The sequence below is a fragment of the Heptranchias perlo genome, unplaced genomic scaffold (assembly GCF_035084215.1).
Source record: "Heptranchias perlo isolate sHepPer1 unplaced genomic scaffold, sHepPer1.hap1 HAP1_SCAFFOLD_511, whole genome shotgun sequence".
Taxonomy (NCBI): Eukaryota; Metazoa; Chordata; class Chondrichthyes; order Hexanchiformes; family Hexanchidae; genus Heptranchias; species Heptranchias perlo.
The window spans coordinates 55422-67500 of NW_027139528.1; the positions used below are offsets into that span (position 1 = coordinate 55422).

At 47.8% G+C, this 12079-nt stretch overlaps 1 protein-coding gene and 1 long non-coding RNA gene across 3 annotated transcripts in view; both read right to left on the reverse strand.

Moving 5' to 3' along the window:
* The window catches only part of LOC137314467 (zinc finger protein 271-like), a 161934-nt gene that overhangs the window by 52710 nt on the left and 97145 nt on the right, over positions 1-12079 (reverse strand). The gene's annotated exons all lie outside the window — the stretch shown is intronic.
* LOC137314471 (uncharacterized) overlaps positions 7654-12079 on the reverse strand; it is a 10138-nt gene continuing 5712 nt past the window's right edge. Inside the window, exons 3-5 of one of the 2 annotated variants that reach the window (XR_010961207.1) lie at positions 11932-12005; positions 11197-11323; positions 7654-8430 (exon numbers count right to left, since the gene is read on the reverse strand). This is a non-coding gene — a long non-coding RNA (uncharacterized lncRNA). The remainder of the gene's footprint in view (positions 8431-11196; positions 11324-11931; positions 12006-12079) is intronic. The other variant, XR_010961206.1, reaches the window with a different exon arrangement.

Consider the following 12079-nt stretch of genomic DNA (forward strand, 5'->3'; position numbering starts at 1 on the left):
CACTCCTGCAAGTTTCAACCATTCATTTTGGACTGACTGGAGACAACTGTTCTATTGGTCACTGCAATCAAACAGTTGAGCTCAGTGAGTTACTGGTTCAGTGGGTGACTTCTTCACCTGTCTCGGTGGTGCTATCGGTCAGTGCGAAAGTTTGATGTTTCGAGCCCTAATTTTATTTTCCCGAAGGATTCATCGCCTCAAAGTTCCAGGGATTCAATGTGTGTTTTGTCTGCAAGAAAATGTACCGTGATCATTGCCGGCTGAGCAGGGCTGATATTCCACCATTTACCCTGTGGTCGGAGAGCAGGCACATGAATCATATAAAGGAATGGAACATTGGCTTCACGGAAATCACAATTCATAACCCATTTATTTTAAATGTGTTTATTTTAAATGAGTCAACGCCTGCCTTAAATGGTAGACTCAGGACTGTCACACAAACAGGTTAAATCTTCATAGAATAATTACCACAATAATTTTTAGACTGGACGCCGCACGGTGACTTTGCTGTCAGTGAAGAGAGACGAGAAAGACCAAAGTGCCGTTTGCCCCTCTCAGTGTGGCCCTGAAGGACTGTGTCCAGGCTGAAGTTATGTTCCCACCGGACGATCCTCCCCCCAGATTGTCCTTTCTGAGCTCCAGTCAGGTGATGCTAAACACTCAGGTGGCAAAGACCAAAATCAACAACAAGGTGTTTAAAACAAAACTGATTTATTTAACAGATATCCAGAATATTAAACTCCAGCCCAGTTATAGGGCTTATTAACATCAGGAGAAACAAACCCCAACTGTCAGAATGAACATGGTTCAGTCCTGGATGGGATTAACAGCAGAATCCAACCCCTGCAGTCACTTTTGAACTTCCTGGTGTCTCAGCACGTGTGATGACTGAGTGAATCCCTTCCCACACACGGAATCATAGAAAGCTACAGCACAGAAGGAAGCCATTCGGCCCATCGTGTCTGTGACGGCCGAAAAAGAGCGATCCAGCTTAATCCCACTTTCCAGGGCTTGGTCCGTAGCCCTGTAGGTTACGGCACTTCAAATGCACATCCATGCACTTTTGAAATGAGTTGAGGTTTTCTGCCTCGACCACCCTTTCAGACAGTGAGTTCCAGACCCCGACCACCCTGTCCGCTTCTGTGTATCCTCGAACTTTATCACTGCTATCCGGAGGTCGAGGAGACAACCATTCGCTCCTCTATGACATAAATCGTGAATTATACCCTGACCCCGACGAGCCCAGAAACAAGAACGTGTCCTTAAATTAAAGTGTTACAGACACATTCTATGAGAGGTCTGTCTGTGTGATGAAATGGTGTTTTTGAACAGTCATTCTGATATCAGTTTCCTCCTCAAACCTCAAAAAATACCAATTCCAAAGTGTGACTTTGTCACTTAATTCCACAAATTAGGTAAAAATAATAAATTACACAAGGCACTGCGGGGAGTTGAACCCAGGATCGCCTGTTTACAAGACAGATGCTTTCACCAACGAAACCACAGCACCAATTCACAGCACCTGTTCCCCACCTCGTCTCACTAATATCGATCAGCGACACGTTACTGTCTGTTCGAGGCACAGACCGTTTGATCTTTGTCCATTTCCCTTGTCCGTTTACCTGTGCATCCTGATACTGCCTGCATTTCTCGCTGTGTTTATCTTTGTGTATCCATCAGTGTGTTGATACACGGATGATTAAGTGTGCTTGTGTTTGTTACATTAAATAAATTCGGGGTTCAGACAATTCTCGCTCTGACATTGGAGAACTATTGAGCCGAACTTTACAGCGAAGTCTTGTTTATTGTGGTGCTGAAACGAAAAACCCGAAGAGGTCCAAAAAGGGAAAAGGAGAAAAAACTTGTGAAGGAAAATAACGACAACAATCAAGGTATTTACAGGTATATTAAGAGAAAGAAGGGTGACGAAGAGTAATGTGGGCCCCTTAAAGACAGATGGAGGTGATATTGTAATTGAAAATCAGGAAATGGCAGAGTTGCTAAATATTTACTTTGCATCGGTCTTCATAGAAAAGGATGAGGCGAACATAGCAGAGAGACGAGGAAAACTGTAAATAAATCAAGGGGATTCAGTGTAAATAAAATAATGGCAATGGAGAAAATAATGAGATTGGAGATTGTCAAATCTCCAGGACCTGATGTTTACCATCCCAGGGGAATAAGAGGAATAGGTAAGGAACTTGTACATGCTTACTCATGATCGATCAAAACTCTCTTGATTCAGGAATTGTTGCTTTAATTGAAACATTGTCAATGTCACTCCATTATTTCGGATGGGTCGGAGAGATGAAGTTGGAAATTCTAGGCCTATCAGTCTGACGCCTGTTGTGGGGAAGTTACCAGTATCCGTTATTGGGGAAAGAATGACTGAGCACTTGGATAAATATGGAGTAATCAGAGAGAGCCAGCATGGATTTGTAAAGGGGAAGTCAAGTCTAACAAAGCTCGTTGAACTTTTTGAAGATGTAACTAACGTGCTCGATAATGGAGTGTCTCTGGGTGTTAGATGGACATTGACTTCCAAAGGCATCCAATAAGGGACCACATAAGAGACTGTCAACAAAAATGAGAGTGCGTGGAATTTAAGGCAACCTATTGAAATGGGTCGGGAGTTGGTTAGAAGGTGGGAGGCAGAGGCCCGGGATAATAAGGGATGTACTCAAATTGGCCGGATGTGATTAGTTCTGGGGCATCAGCTTTTTCCGATATGTATAAATGACGGAGATGAAGGAATAGAGAGCCGAACACTGACGTTTGTCGCTGACATCGAGTTAGGAGGCGCAGTGAGTAGTGTAGATGGGAGCATAAAGTTACAAAGGGAAATTGATAGATTCAGTGAGTTGGTAAAACTGTGTCAGATGGAGCTTACATAGAATTACATCGAATGTACATCACAGAAACAGGCAATTCGGCCCAACTAGACTATACCGGTGTTTATGCTGCAGACGAGCCTCCTCCAACCCCTCTTCATCTAACCCGATGAGCAAACTCTAATATTCCCTTCTCCTCTATGTGCTTATCCAGCTTCCCCGTAAATGCATCCATTCTATTCGCCTTAACTACTCCTTGTGGTGGTGAGTTGAACATTCTAACGCCTCTCTGGGGAAGTCTGTTTCTCTTGAATGCCAGATTGGATACATTAGTGACTGGATTATATTCATGGCCCCAATGTTTTGGAGTCCCCACTCCCACAAGTGCAAACACCTTGTCTATGCCTAACCTATAAAGCCCTCACATAATCTTAAAGCCCGATATCAGGTCACCCTCAGCCTCCTCTTTTCTATACAGAAGAGCCCCAGCCTGTTCAAACTTTCAATATGGGGAAGTATAAGGTCATCTACTTTGGACGGAAGCAATATAGATCAGAGTATTTTCTAAATGGTGAGAAGCTCGGAACGATGGAGGAGCAGAGAGATTTAGGGATCGAAGTACAGAAATCACTAAAAGCCAGTGGACTGCTGAAAAAATAATTTGAAAGTCTAATGTGATGTTGGCCTTTATCTCAAGGGAGCTGGAATTCAAAGACGTGGAAATATGTTCCAGATAGAAAGCTCTGGTGAGACCCCATTTAAAGTATTGCATTCAGTTCTGGGCACACCCCTCAGGAAAGACATATTGGCCGTGGAGGGGATGCAGCGCAGTTTCACCAGAATGATACCGGGGCTAAAATGGTTAAATTATGAGGACAGGTTGCGTGGACAAGGTTTGTATTTCCTCGTGTATAGAGGATTAAGTGGTGATGTAATTCAGGTGTTGAAGGTGATTCAATGATCCAATGGTGGGTGTGTGAGTTGGTGCTGAATCGGTCCCCTTCAGTGAAGAGAGGGTCAGCGGGCGCCTGACAGACACGGCTCGGAACGGGACTCGCTTCTCTCCGGCGGCAGCGGCTGGTTTAGAGAGATCTCTCTGTCTGCTGCTGTTACTCCGACTCCCGCACTCTGGGAGAACCGCGGAGCTCGGTCCTCATTTTTCTCTTATGGATCCAGCTCCATCCGTTTACTGTTGACGGGAGTGCGTCTGATACCAAGTCAGTCAGAAGCGGGTGCAAATCACAACATAGGCACAGGCCCAAGGACTGGGGACTGGTTTGATATTGGGTCCTTTTTAAGGGATAGGCTGTAGAATGTTTGTACAATAATAATGATCAGAATTAACTTTGATACAATGAAGTTTTTTCTGTTTCAGATTTACAATTTCTCTTTGTGTGTACTGACAGGAGAGGCTATAACGGAGCCCAGTGACTGGGTAACGAGCTGCACTGAGTCATTGGCCTGTGTTACAGACTGGCTCGTTGGACCTGCTCATTTCGTGAACTCGCTGGTGTCTCAGCACGTGTGATGACTGAGTGAATCCCTTCCCACACACGGAGCAGGTGAACAGTCTCTCAACCAATGGGCATGCGTTGATGTGTCAGCAGTTCATTTCTGCTTTTAAAGCTCTTCTCACAGTCACTGCATTAAAAGGTCACTCAATAGTGTCAACAAGTTAATGTTTCAGAAGGTGGGATGATCGAGTGAATCTCTTCCCACACACGGAGCAGGTGAACAGTCTCTCCCCAGTGTGAGTGCGTCGATGTCTCAGCAGTTCGTTTCTGATTTTAAATCTCTTCCCACAGTCGGAACATTTAAAGGTCACTCAGTGTGAACTCGCTGGTGTTTCAGAAGCTGTGATGACCGAATGAATCTCTTCTTACACACGGAGCAGGAGAACGGCCTCTCCTCTGTGTGAACTCGCTGGTGTGTCAGCAGGGTCGATAACTGAGTGAATCCCTTCCCACACACTGAGCAGGTGAACGGCCTCTCCCCAGTGTGAACTCGGTGGTGTGTCAGCAGGGTCGATGACTGAGCGAATCCCTTCCCAAACACTGAGCAGGTGAACGGCCTCTCCCCAGTGTGAACTCGCTGGTGTGTCAGCAGGGTCGATGACTGAGCGAATCCCTTCCCACACACTGAGCAGGTGAACAGCCTCTCCCCAGTGTGAACTCGCTGGTGTGACAGAAAGTGTGATGACCGAGTGAATCCCTTCCCACACACGGAGCAGGTGAACGGCCTCTCCGCAGTGTGAGTACGATGGTGTCTCAACAGTTCAATTTTGCTTTTAAACCTCTTCGCACAGTCAGAACATTTAAAAGGTCTCTCATCAGAGTGAACTCGCTGGTGTGTCAGCAGGGTGGATGACTGAGTGAATCTATTCCCACACACGGAGCAGGTGAACGGCCTCTCCCCAGTGTGGGTACGTTGGTGTGTCAGCAGATTCCTTTTGCATTTAAACCTCTTCTCACAGTCAGAACATTTAATAGGTCTCTCCCCAGAGTGAACTCGCTGGTGTGTCAGGAGGCCGGATGACTGAGCGAATCCCTTCCCACACACGGAGCAGGTGAACGGCCTCTCCCCAGTGTGACGGCGTCGATGAGTTTCCAGCTCTGAAGGGTAATTGAATCCCTTCCCACAGTCCCCACATTTCCACGGTTTCTCCGTGGTCCGGGTGTCCTTGTGTCTCTCCAGGTTGGACGATCAGTTGAAACCTCGTCCACACACAGAACACGTGTACGGTTTCTCCCCGCTGTGAATGGTGCGATGTTTTTTCTGGCTGTGTAACTGGTTAAAGCTCTTTCCACAGTCAGTGCACTGGAACACTCTCACTCGGGTGTGTGTGTCTCGGTGCTTTTCCACTCACACTGATGTTTGAAATCTTCTCCCACAGATAGAACAGACAAACATTTCTCCTTCCACATTCAAAGGCCGATGATATTCAGGTCCTGATAAATCGAGTGACTCTGTCAGATCTTGACGTGATCTTTGGTTTGAGTTTCCCTCTGCAAATCCTCCCCTGTAAAAGGAGTTTATAAAAGTTATCACTGTAACTACAGGATAGAAATTCAGATCAGATAACTCGACTTTCTGTGGAACATTATTTCCTCTCTCATTCCTCAAAGCTGAAAATCCCCCGTCCCACACACTCTCCCTCCTCCCTGTGCTGGAATCCAAACCCATCGCATCATCTTTCAGTGGCCCTAAACCATGAGTGAAAGGGTGAGAGAGAGTGTGAGAGAGTGAGTGTGAGAGTGTGAGTACAGCAGTGGGCTCGGTGTGGAGAATGAAGTGGGGCAGGTGGAGCATGTTTCAGTGGGGCAGCAGTCATCATAATCTCATCAGGTTTAGAACAGTTATGGAAAAGGACAGGGGACAGTCAAATGTGAAAATTCTTAACTGGAGGAGGGCTAATTCCAGTGAGTTAAAAAGGGATCTTGTCCAGGTGGATTGGAATCAAAAATTGGCAGGCAGAACAGTAATTGAACAGTGGGAGGCCTTCAAGGAGGAGTTGGTTTGGGTGCAGAGTAGACAGATTCTCACGATGAGGAAAGGAACGGCATCCAAAGCTCGAGCTCCCTGGATGACTGAAGATATAGAGATCACCATGTCTCCATCATTTACAGACGCTCCCTGACCGATCACCATTTCTCCTTCATTTACAGACTCTCCCCAACCGATCACCATTTCTCCTTCATTTACAGACTCTCCCCGACCGATCACCATTTCTCCATCATTTACAGATGCTCCCTGACCGTTCACCATTTCTCCTTCATTTACAGACGCTCCCTGACCGATCACCATTTCTCCTTCATTGACAGACTCTCCCCGACCGATCACCATTTCTCCTTCATTTACAGACGCGCCCTGACCGTTCACCAGTTCTCCTTCATTTACAGATGCTCCCTGACCGATCACCAGTTCTCCTTCATTTACAGACGCTCCCTGACCGATCACCATTTCTCCTTCATTTACAGACGCTCCCTGACCGATTACCATTTCTCCTTCATTTACAGACGCTCCCTGATCGATCACCATTTCTCCTCCATTTACAGACGCTCCCTGACCGATCACCATTTCTCCTTCATTTACAGACGCTCCCTGACCGATCATCATTTCTCCTTCATTTACAGACGCTCCCTGACCGATCACCATTTCTCCTTCATTTACAGACGCTCCCTGACCGATCACCATTTCTCCTTCATTTACAGACGCTCCCTGACCGATCACCATTTCTCCTTCATTTACAGACGCTCCCTGACCGATCCCCATTTCCCCTTCATTTCCCGGCGGGTAGTGAGGGGGGGATAATGTTCACTGTTTTATATTCGGGTCTGGGGCCGCACTCGGGGTTTGTAAAGCCTGAGCCTGGGCCTGAGCCCGGACCCGGGCCCCGGGGTTTATTGAGCCTCTTGCTCCGATCCTCTGACCTGCACCGAACGCGCTCCTCCCGCAGCCTCGACTGGCCGCGCATGCTCAGGACACACTGACCGATAATGAGTCACTACTGCGCCTGCGCACTGGGCTCCACTGATTCAGATCGGGCACAATCTGAACCGCGCTGCATGCTGGGTGATGCAGCCGCCATTGATGATCGTAATATCTGGACGAGAAGCAAAGACATTGGAAGCAGGGAGAGTGAGTTTGGACCAAGGATTATAAAATAAACTGAAACCCCAGCTCTTTGTGCCATTTGAACCGGCACAAACACACTGCGTAGATGCTCCAGAAAATATTTTGTACGGTAACCTTTATTAATTTCGTTTTCTTAAATGTTGCAAGTGACGGGTTCAATTAATGTAAGGAATCTTACAACACCAGGTTATCGTCCAACAATTTTATTTTAAAATCACAAGCTTTCGGAGATTATCTCCTTCGCCAGGTGAGCAGTGAATGAGGTTCTCAAATCGCATATCTTGTATTAGGCTGGGACACCATCACACCAATCAAAGGTGTCGTTGGTGTTCAGACAGATTAGCCACGGAAAACAGTCGGTCCCAGTATACTGAATACACATTGTGTCAAATTACACAGACAGAGAGAAAGAGACCCGAAAGGCAGAGAGAGAGAGAATATTAAAAACAGATACTTTTTTTCCCCCCTTGCTGGTGGGGTAACGTGTAGCGTGACATGAACCCAAGATCCCGGTTGAGGCCGTCCTCATGGGTGCGGAACTTGGCTATCAATTTCTGCTCGACGATTTTGCGTCGTCGTGTGTCTCGAAGGCCGCCTTGGAGAACGCTCACCCGAAGATCGGTGGCTGAATGTCCATGACTGCTAAAGTGTTCCCCGACTGGGAGGGAACCCTCCTGTCTGGCGATTGTTGTGCGGTGTCCGTTCTTCCGTTGTCGCAGTGTCTGCATGGTCTCGCCAATGTACCATGCTCTGGGGCATCCTTTCCTGCAACGTATGAGGTAGACAACGTTGGCCGAGTCACAGGAGTATGAACCATGTACCTGGTGGGTGGTGTCCTCTCGTGTGATGGTGGTATCCGTGTCGATGATCTGGCATGTCTTGCAGAGGTTGCCGTGGCAGGGTTGTGTGGTGTCGTGGACGCTGTTCTCCAGTGTACTGGGACGTGCTGTTCACCGTGACTGGCCTGTTTGAACAACAACGACATCTTTTGATTGGTGTGATGCTGTCCCAGCCTAATAGAAGATATGCGATTTGAGAACCTTTCACTCATTCACCTGACGAAGGGGATAATCTCCGAAAGCTTGTGATTTTAAAATAAAATTGTTGGACTATAACCTGGTGTTGTACGATTCCTTACATTGGACTCTGCACGTAGGGAGAGAGAGGGAGAGAGAGAGAGAGGGGCTCATCAAACAGGTTGGAGGAGTGGATTCAATCTGCACTAAGATCACTTCACTGAAGGCAGCCCTCCCTCTTCCCTTCACCTTGCTGCCCCGAGCACCGTTTCCCTGCTCCTGGGTCACTGCTGCTCCGAGTCTGGCCTTTGGGTGATTCCTACGGTCACTCCCTCCCCGAAAACCCATCCTGGATCCACTCTCGCCGAACAGCTCAGGTGAGAGCAGGGACATGGCAGGCCTTTCATGGGAGCGTCACTCTGTCCACAACTGACACCCTGTCCCTTCCTAACAGGTCAATCCCACCACCGAGAATCTTACAGCACAGGAGGCCTCTCGGCCCATCGTGCCTGTGCTGGCTCTTTGAAAGAGCTGTCCCATTAGTCCCACTCCCCTGCCCTTTCCCCATGGCCCTGCAAATGTTTCCTTTCAGTGTTTATCCAATTCCCTTTTGAAAGTTATTATTAAATCTGCTTCCACTGCCCTTTCAGGCAGCTCATTCCAAATCATAACTCGCTGCGGAAAATAAAACCCTCATCGCCATCTGGTTCTTTTGCCAATTACCTTAAATCTGTGTCCTCTGGTTACCAACCCTTCTGCCAATGGAAATAGTTTCTCCTTATTTAATCTATTAAAACCCTTCATAATTTTGAACACCTCTATTAAATCTCCCCGTAACCTTCTCTGCTCTAAAGAGAACAACCCCAGTTTCTCTACATAACTGAAGTCCCTCATCCCTGGTACCATTCTAGTAAATCTCCTCTGCACCCTCTCCAAGGCCTTGACATCCTTCCTAAAGTGTGGTGCCCAGAATTGGACACAATACTCCAGTTGAGGCCTAACCAGTGTTTTATAAAGGTTTAGTATAACTTCCTTGCTTTCGTACTCGATGCCTCTATTAATAAAGCCCAGGATCCTGGATGCTTTTTTTCTTAAAACAGCCTTCTCAATTTGTCACCTTCAAGGATTTGTGGATGTGCACTCCCCAGGTCTCTCTGTTCCTGCATTCCCTTTAAAATTGTACCATTTAGTTTATATTGCCTCTCCTCATTCTTCCTACCAAAATGTATCACTTCCCACTTCTCTGCGTTAAATTTCATCTGCCATGTGTCTGCCCATTCCACCAGTCTATGTCCTCCTGAAGTCTGTTACTATCCTCCACGTTGTTTACTACATTTCCGAGTTTCGTATCATCTGCAAAGTTTGAAATACCCTGAATACCCAAGTGCAAGTCATTAATATATATCAAAAAGAGCAGTGGTCCTAATACTGACCCCTGGGGAACACCACTGTATATTTCCCTCCAGTCTGAAAAACAACCGTTCATCACTACTCTCTGCTTTCTGTCCCGTAGCCAATTTTGTAACCATGCAGCCACTGTCCCTTTAATCCCAGGGGCTTCAAATGATCCCTTCTGTCTCTGGACCCCGTTTATACCGTCCTTCCCCAAAAACTTATTCCACAACTCTGCCCTCTGGTGTAGAAAGGTCCCAGCCCTCTGACTCCAACTCCCTGGTTTAGATGAGTGGAGGCCTCCAGCCCATGGAGCACCCCATCTAACGGCCCATGAAAGGACTCTGTGTTTTCCCTCCGCTACCCGACTGAGAGCCTCCCCTCCGGGTGTTCCATCCTGCCCACACTCGCCCCAGTTTGTACACACGTTCCCTTATCCTGCAGTCAAACTTGGAATGAAAATATGCAGAATCTTATCTGCCTCGACAAGGCCCCCTTGTCAGAAGGTCATGGCTTCGAGCCCCACTCCAGAGACTCGAGCACCTAATCCAGGCCGACACTCCCAGTGCAGTACTGAGGGAGTGCCGCACTGTCGGAGGTGCCGTCTTTCAGATGAGATGTTAAACTGAGTCCCTGCCTGCCCCTCTCAGGTGGATGTAAAAGATCCCACGGCCACTAATGGGAGAAGAGCAGAATTCTCCCCTGGGTGTTCTGGCCAATATTTATCCCTCAACCAACGCCACTAAAACACAGATTATCTGGTCATTATCACAACGCTGTTTGTGGGATCTTGCTGTGCGCAAGTTGGCTGCCCGTTTCCTAAATTGCAACAGTGACTACACTTCAAAATAGTACATTACTGGCTATTAAGTGCTCAGGGACGTCCCGAGGTCGTGGAAGGGGCGAAATAAATGTACGTTTTTTTAAAAAACAAAGTCCCTTTGACACTGGGGATCAGTCCTGCAGTCCTTTTAACCCCTGGCCCCTGGTACCCAAGCCCTAGACCACCCCTCTTTACTCCGAGGGCTAGTGGAGGGCAGTTGGGGCAAGGGATGCTTTGCCACAAAGTGCCTGAAGCAGAGCCCACTGCATCTTTCACAGGACGACTGGATAACCGTATGAAGCTGAGGCTCGTGCTATGGGGGAGAGAAGGGGAGAGGGGCTTATGTCCCGGGAGGTGGAGGGAGCTAAAACCCACAAACTTCTGACTCGGAGGGGTGAGTGACGCTGACCGAGGAACGAGACAGGGTCCCCGAGACCGAGAGCAGTAAGTGGAGAAGGGGCGGGTGTTGCAGACTGAAGCCTGTGCTGGGCGCTCCTACCATTGGTGTCCCTCATCTCTTCCTCTCGCTGCTTCATGTCGGCAAAGTCATTGACGATCGACTCTGACAGATCCTCCAATCGTCGCAGCTCCACCTCAAGTGGCTTCATCTTCTCCGCCTTGGCGATCTGGGCAGGGAGAGAGAGAGAGAGAGAGAGACGGTCTGTAAGATCGGACAAAGATGTAGTAAATCCATTGTTGACTTGAGAGACCCACACTACAGAAAGGATATTGAAGCACTGGAGGCAGTGCGGGAAGGATTTACAAGGACGTTACCGGAATTGAGTGGATGCGGACGTGCCCGTCACGATAGATTGAGCAGGCTGGGGCTCTTTTCTCTGTAAAAGACTAAAAGGAGACCCGATAGAGGTATTGAAAATTAGGATTGGTGAATGTGGAGAAACTGCTTCCACTAGTGGGGGAGACCAGAACAAGGGGGCCGAAATATAAGAGAGGCACGAAAAGATCAAGTAAAGAATTCAGGAGGAATTTCTTTGCAGAGAGTGGTGAGAATGTGGAACTCGCTGCGACACAGAGTGATTGAGGCGAATAATATTTAAGGGGAGGCTTGATGCGTATATGAGGGACAAAGGAATAGAGGGATATGGGGGCAGAGTGGGAGGAGGCTCGTGTGGAGGATAAACACCAGCATGAAGCCACTGGGCCGAATGGCCTGTTTCTCTGCTGTAGATTCTACATTACCGCAGGGAAGGGGATATAAAGCACGGACACTCACATCTTCATAGTTCTTGGCTTCAACTCCATGTTTGGTGTTGAGAATAATCAGCTGGTCAGGAACTCAAAAATGGCCTGAGAACAAGAAAACACCAAGCTGAGGACTGGCCCCCACCGACACCCCGTGTGGGACCCGCGCCCCCGCCGAC